Below are 7,747 nucleotides of genomic sequence, written 5' to 3'. Positions count from 1 at the left end.
ACCCCTCTTCTGTGAGGGAAGTCCATTCGTTCCTTGGCCATGCAGGTTTTTACAGGAGATTTATTAAGGACTTTAGTAAGGTCGAACTTCCCTTATCCAGATTACTGCAGAAGGATATTGAGTTCGAGTTCAGTGAGGATTGTAAACAAGCGTTTGATAAGCTGAAGACTGCTCTGACTCAAGCTCCAATTGTGAGAGGACCAGACTGGAGCCAGCCGTTTGAAATCATGTGCGATGCTTCCAACCATGCAGTAGGAGCAGCGCTGGCTCAGCGTGAAGGTAAGGATCCTTTTGTTATTGCCTATGCGTCTAAGACTTTAGACACTGCCCAGTCCAATTATACTACTACTGAGAAAGAGCTTCTTGCTATTGTTTTTGCTCTGGATAAATTCCGAGCTTATTTACTTGGTACTAGAGTAGTAGTGTATTCAGACCATGCAGCTTTAAAGTATCTATTAGCTAAAAAGGAATCCAAACCAAGACTCATACGTTGGATACTACTGTTACAAGAATTTGATTTAGAAATAAAGGATAGGAGTGGTAATAAGAATTTAGTGGCAGACCACTTGAGTCGCCTTGAGCATATTACGGATGATTCTACTCCTATAGATGATAATTTTCCTTTTGATGACCTGCAAGCAGTGTCTGAGGTAGTCCCTTGGTATGCACCTGTTGCTAATTATTTAGTTAGCCGCACATTCCCTCCAATTTTTTCTAAGCATCAAAGAGACAAGCTGAAAAGCGAGTCTAAATATTATATATGGGATGACCCATATTTATGGAGATGTGGCGCTGATCAAGTAATTAGACGTTGTGTGCCTCAATCAGAATTCCAGTCCATTTTAGAGGCCTGTCACTCATCTGAGAGTGGAGGACATTTTGGTCCTCAAAGAACAGCCAGAAAGATCTTAGACTGTGGATTCTGGTGGCCTACTCTTTTTAGAGACGCTGCTGAGTTTTGTAAATCTTGTCTCCCATGCCAGAAATTTGGTAATATATCCAGGAGGGATGAGATGCCTCATCAAATTATGCTTTTCTGTGAAATTTTTTATGTTTGGGGTATTGACTTCATGGGTCCATTTCCAAATTCTAATGGATATTTTTATATATTGTTAGCTGTGGATTATGTTTCCAAATGGGTGGAAGCAATTCCTACCCGTACTGATGATGCTAACACTGTTGTTTCCTTTGTGAGAAACCATATTATATGTCGCTTCGGATCACCACGAGCAATCGTGAGCGATCAAGGCACCCATTTTTGTAACAGGAGACTGACAGGATTAATGAAGAAGCATGGGGTAATTCATAAAGTTGCAACAGCTTACTGATGAGCGGATAATTTATACGCTTTTTGGCATTGTTTTTAGTATGTTTTTTAGTAGGATCTAGTTACTTTTAGGGATGTTTTCATTAGTTTTTCTGTTAAATTCACATTTCTGGACTTTACTACGAGTTTGTGAGTTTTTCTGTGATTTCAGGTATTTTCTGACTGAAATTGAGGGACTTGAGCAGAAATCAGATTCAGAGGTTGAAGAAGGACTGCTGATGCTATTGGATTCTGACCTCCCTGCACTCAAAGTGGATTTTTTGGAGCTACAGAACTCGAAATCGTGCGCTTCCAATTGCGTTGGAAAGTAGACATCCAGGGCTTTCCAGAAATATATAATAGTCCATACTTTGTCCAAGAATAGATGACGTAAACGGGCGTTCAACGCCAGCTTTCTACCCAAATCTGGCGTCCAGCGCCAGAAAAGGAGCCAAAACCAGAGTTGAACGCCCAAACTGGCACAAAAGCTGGCGTTCAACTCCAAGAAGGACCTCTACACGTGCAACACTCAAGCCTAGCCCAAGCACACACCAAGTGGGCCCGGAAGTGGATTTATGCATCAATTACTTAGTCATGTAAACTCTAGTAGCTAGTTTATTATAAATAGGACCTTTTACTAGTCTTATTAGACATCTTTGGATTACCTTATGATCCTTTGATCACGTTTTGGGGGCTGGCCATCTCGGCCATGCCTGGACCTTCACTTATGTATTTTTCACGGTAGAGTTTCTACACTCCATAGATTAAGGTGTGGAGCTCTGCTGTTCCTCAAAGATTAATGCAAAGTACTACTGTTTTCTATTCAATTCATCTTATTTCACTTCTAAGATATCCATTCGCACCCAAGAACGTGATGAAGGTGATGATTATGTGTGACGCTCATCACCATTCTCCCCTATGAACACGTGCCTGACAAACACTTCCGTTCTACATGAAATAAGCTAGAATGAATATCTCTTAGATCTCTTAATCGGAATCTTCGTGGCGTAAGCTAGAATGATGGCGGCATTCAAGAGAATCCGGAAGGTCTAAACCTTGTCTGTGGTATTCCGAGTAGGATTCAATGATTGAATGACTGTGACGAGCTCCTAACTCGCGATTGCAGGGCGTTAGTGACAGACGCAAAAGGATAGTAAATCCTATTCCAGCATGATCGAGAACCGACAGATGAATAGCCGTGCCGTGACAGGGTGCGTGAGCATATTATTCACTGAGAAGATAAGATGAAGCCATTGACAAGGGTGATGCCTCCAGACGATTAGCCGTGCCGTGACAGGGCATTGGATCATTTTCCCGAGAGATGACCGAAAGTAGCCATTGACAGTGGTGATGTATCACATAAAGCCAGCCATGGAAAGGAGTAAGACTGATTTGATGAAGATAGCAGGAAAGCAGAGGTTCAGAGGAACGAAAAGCATCTCCATTCGCTTATCTGAAATTCCTACCAATGATTTACATAAGTACCTCTATCCCTATTCTATTAATTATTTATTTTCGAAAACACCATTATCAATTTATATCTGCCTGACTAAGATCTGCAAGGTGACCATAGCTTGCTTCATACCAGCAATCTCCGTGGGATTCGACCCTTACTCACGTAAGGTATTACTTGGACGACCCAGTGCACTTGCTGGTTAGTTGTATCGAAGTTGTGAACCATGGTATTGGCACCATGTTCTTGGCGCCACTGCCAGGGAAAGAAAGAGCCATGAATTTTACATCATTAAAGCGAAATCACGATTATGCGTACTAAGTTGCTCACATTGCCAGGGATTGTTCGAGCCTGGACATCACAATTTCGTGCACCAAGTTTTTGGCGCCGTGGCCGGGGATTGTTTGAGTTTGGACAACTGACGGTTCATCTTGTTGCTCAGATTAGGTAATTTTCTTTTTGTTTTGTTTTCAAAATTTTTTTTTCAAAAAAATTTTCAAAAATTTCTCCTTTGTTTTCGAAAAAAAAAAAGAAAAAATGTTTTCAAAAATAAATTATTCTATAGCTTCAAAATTTTTAAGAATGAATTCTAGTGTTTCATGAAGCATGTTGAAGCCTGGCTGGCTGTAAAGCCATGTCTCAATTCTTATACTCAAGAGAAGAGCTTCTTTATCTTTCTTAGCCAATTGGCTGTTGAATGTAAGGAATGTCAGGCGTGTCATGTCTGAGTTACATACTAAAGCTTGGCTGGCTATTAAGCCATGCCTGACCCTTTGATTGGAGCTTTAGAGCATAAGATTCCTGGAATTCATATTAAAAATTTTGAATCCTTATTTTTCTTTTTTTCTAAATAATTTTCGAAAAAAAATAAAAAAATAAATAAAAATAAAAATACAAAAAAATTAGAAAATCATAAAAATAAAAAATATTTTGTGTTTCTTGTTTGAGTCTTGAGTCATGTTATAAGTTTGATGTCACTTGCATATGCATCTTGCATTTTTCGAAAAATTTCATGCATTCATAGTGTTCTTCATGATCTTCAAGTTGTTCTTGGTAAGCCTTCTTGTTTGATCTTGATGTTTTCATGTTTTGTGTCTTTTCTTGTTTTACATGTGCATTTTTCGTTTCTTAGAGTCTAAACATGAAAGATTTCTAAGTTTGGTGTCTTACATGTTTTCTTTGCATTAAAAATTTTTCAAAAATGTGTTCTTGATGTTCATCATGATCTTCATAATGTTCTTGGTGTTCATCTTGACATTCATAGCATTATTGCATGCATTCATTGTTTTGATCTAAAAAATTCATGCATTGCATAATTTTCATGTTTTCCATAAGAAATTTCAAAAATAAAAAAAAAATATCTTTCCCTTTTTCTCTCATCAAATTCGAAAATTTGGATTGACTTTTTCAAAAATTTTTAAAATCAAATTGTTTCTCATAAGTTAAATCAAATTTTCAATTTGAAAATCTTATCTTTTTCAAAATCTTTTTCAAAAATCAAATCTTTTTCAAAAATTCTTAGTTACTTTCGAAAATTCCAAAAATGTTTTTCAAAAATCTTTTCTTATTTTTATACCAAATTTTCGAAAATAACAATAACAATTAATGTTTTGATTCAAAATTTGAAGTTTGTTACTTGCTTGTTAAGAAAGATTCAAACTTTAAGTTCTAGAATCATATCTTGTGATTTCTTGTGAATCAAGTCATTAATTGAGATTTTAAAAATCAAATCTTTTTCAAAACTAATTTCAATCATATCTTTTCAAAAATATCTTCTTATCTTTTTCAAAAATTTGATTTCAAAATATCTTCTCTAACTTCCTAACTTCTTATCTTTTCAAAATTGGTTTTCAAAATTTGCTTCAACTAACTAACTAACTAACTTTTTGTTTGTTTCTTAACTTTTTCAAAACTACCTAACTAACTCTCTCTCTCTAATTTTCGAAAATATCTTCCCTCTTTTTCAAAAATTTCTTTTTAATTAACTAATTATTCTTATTTTTATTTTTGATTTTAAAAATTTTCGAAAAATACTAACATTTTTCAAAAACTAATTTCAAAAATCACTAACTCTTTTTCAAAAATATTTTTCGAAAATTCTCCCTCTCCCATCTTATTCTATTTATTCATCCATATCCTAACATCTCATGTCACATCTCTGCCATCCTCACAGTTATGTTTCTTCCATTATATTACATTCTTTGTCTCCCCCTCTTCTTCTACTCACACAGGGATCCCTATACTATGGTATAAAGGATCCATATTATTATTATTATTTTTTCTGTGCCCTCTTCTTTGTCATATGAGCAGGAGCAAGGACAAGAATATTCTTGTTGAAGCAGATCCGGAACCTAAAAGGACTCTGAAGAGAAAATTAAGAGAAGCTAAATTACAACAATCCAGAAATAACCTTTCAGAAATTTTCGAACAGGAAGAGGAGATGGCAGCCGAAAATAATAATAATGTAAGGAAGATGCTTGGTGACTTTACTGCACTTAATTCCAATTTACATGGAAGAAGCATCTCCATTCCTGCCATTGGAGCAAACAACTTTGAGCTGAAACCTCAATTAGTTTCTCTGATGCAGCAGAACTGCAAGTTTCATGGACTTCCATCTGAAGATCCTTTTCAGTTTTTAACTGAATTTTTGCAGATATGTGATACTGTTAGGACTAATGGAGTAGATCCTGAAGTCTACAGGCTCATGCTTTTCCCTTTTGCTGTAAGAGACAGAGCTAGATTATGGTTGGATTCTCAACCCAAAGACAGCCTGAACTCTTGAGATAAGCTGGTCACGGCTTTCTTAGCCAAGTACTTTCCTCCTCAAAAGCTGAGCAAGCTTAGAGCTGATGTTCAAACCTTCAGACAGAAAGAAGGTGAATCCCTCTATGAAGCTTGGGAAAGATACAAACAGTTGACCAAAAAGTGTCCTTCTGACATGCTTTCAGAATGGACTATCCTGGATATATTCTATGATGGTTTATCTGAGCTATCAAAGATGTCACTGGACAGTTCTGCAGGTGGATCCATTCACCTAAAGAAAATGCCTGCAGAAGCTCAAGAACTCATTGACATGGTTGCTAATAACCAGTTCATGTACACTTCTGAAAGGAATCCTGTGAGCAATGGGACGCCTATCAAGAAGGGAGTTCTTGAAGTTGATACTCTGAATGTCATATTGGCTCAGAATAAAATATTGACTCAGCAAGTCAATATGATCTCTCAGAGTCTGCATGGAATGCAAGCTACATCCAACAGTACTCAAGAGGCTTCTTATGAAGAAGAAGCTTATGATCCTGAGAACCCTGCAATAGCAGAGGTGAATTACTTAGGTGAACCTTATGGAAACACCTATAACTCATCATGGAGAAATCATCCAAATTTCTCATGGAAGGATCAAAAGCCTCAACAAGGCTTTAATAATGGTGGAAGAAACAGGTTTAACAATAATAAACCTTTTCCATCATCCACTTAGCAACAGACAGAGAACTCTGAACAAAATGCTTCTAATTTAGCAAATCTAGTCTCTGATCTGTCTAAGGCCACTGTAAGTTTCATGAATGAAACAAGATCTTCCATTAGAAATTTGGAAGCACAAGTGGGCCAGCTGAGTAAAAGGATCACTGAAATCCCTCCCAATACTCTCCCAAGCAATACAGAAGAGAATCCAAAAGGAGAGTGCAAGGCCATTGACATAAGCATCATGGCCGAACCTGTAAGGAGAGGAGAGGACGTGAATCCCAAGGAGGAAGACCTCTTGGGACGTCCAGTGGTCAATAAGGAGCTTCCCTCTGAGGAACCAAAGGACTCTGAGGCTCATCTAGAGACCATAGAGATTCCATTGAACCTCCTTATGCCCTTCATGAGCTCTGATGAGTATTCCTCTTCTGAAGAGAATGAGGATGTTACTGAAGAGCAAACTGCCAAGTTTCTTGGTGCAATCATGAAGCTGAATGCCAAATTATTTGGCATTGATACTTGGGAAGTTGAGCCTCCCTTGTTCATCAATGAACTAAGTGATCTGGATCAACTGACATTGCCTCAGAAGAGACAGGATCCTGGAAAGTTCATATTACCCTGTACCATAGGCACCATGATCTTTAAGGCTCTATATGACCTTGGTTCAGGAATAAACCTCATGCCCCTCTCTGTAATAGAGAAACTGGGAATCTATGGGGTGCAAGCTGCTAAAATCTCATTAGAGATGGCAGATAACTCAAGAAAATAGGCTTATGGACAAGTAGAGGACGTGTTAGTAAAGGTTGAAGGCCTTTACATCCCTGCTGATTTCATAGTCCTGGATACTGGAAAGGAAGAGGATGAATCCATCATCCTAGGAAGACCTTTCCTAGCCACAGCAAGAGCTGTGATTGATGTTGACAGAGGTGAAATAGTCCTTCAATGGAATGAGGACTCCCTTGTGTTTAAAACTCAAGGATCTCCCTCTACAACCATGGAGAAGAAGCAGAAAAAGCTTCTCTCAAAGCAGAGTCAACCACTGCCCCCACAGTCAAACTCTAAGTTTGGTGTTGGGAGGCCACAACCAAACTCTAAGTTTGGTGTTGAACTCCCATATCCAAACTCTAAGTTTGGTGTTGGAGAGTTTCAATAATGCTCTGAACATCTGTAAGGCTCCATGAGAGCCCACTGTCAAGCTATTGACATTAAAGAAGCGCTTGTTGGGAGGCAACCCAATTTTTATTTATCTAACTATATTTTTCTTAGTTATATGTCTTTGTAGGTTCATGATCATGTGGAGTCACAAAATAAATATAAAAATTAAAAACGGAATCAAAAACAGCAAAAGAAAAATCACACCTTGGAGGAGCATCTGCCTGGCGTTCAAACGCCAGAACAGAGCATGGTTCTGGCGCTGAACGCCCAAAATGGGCAACATCCTGGTGCTGAACGCCCAGAACAAGCATGGTTCTGGCGTTCAACGGCAGAAATGGCAACAAATGGGCGTTGAACGCCCAAAATGGGCACCA

General features: G+C 38.0%; 1 non-coding gene across 1 annotated transcript; it reads right to left on the bottom strand.

The window, feature by feature from the left end:
* Positions 1 to 5,595: 5,595 nt before the first annotated feature.
* On the bottom strand, positions 5,596 to 5,703 carry LOC148544536 (small nucleolar RNA R71). The gene has a single exon (XR_015900698.1). It is a non-coding gene; the product is annotated as a small nucleolar RNA R71 (small nucleolar RNA).
* Between the last annotated feature and the right edge of the window lie 2,044 nt (positions 5,704 to 7,747).

The sequence above is a fragment of the Arachis ipaensis genome, chromosome B9 (genome assembly GCF_059453495.1).
Source record: "Arachis ipaensis isolate K30076 ecotype BB chromosome B9, ASM5945349v1, whole genome shotgun sequence".
Classification (NCBI taxonomy): Eukaryota; Viridiplantae; Streptophyta; class Magnoliopsida; order Fabales; family Fabaceae; genus Arachis; species Arachis ipaensis.
The sequence above is the reverse complement of the archived record's forward strand: the minus strand, read 5'-3'. Positions and strand labels throughout refer to the sequence as shown.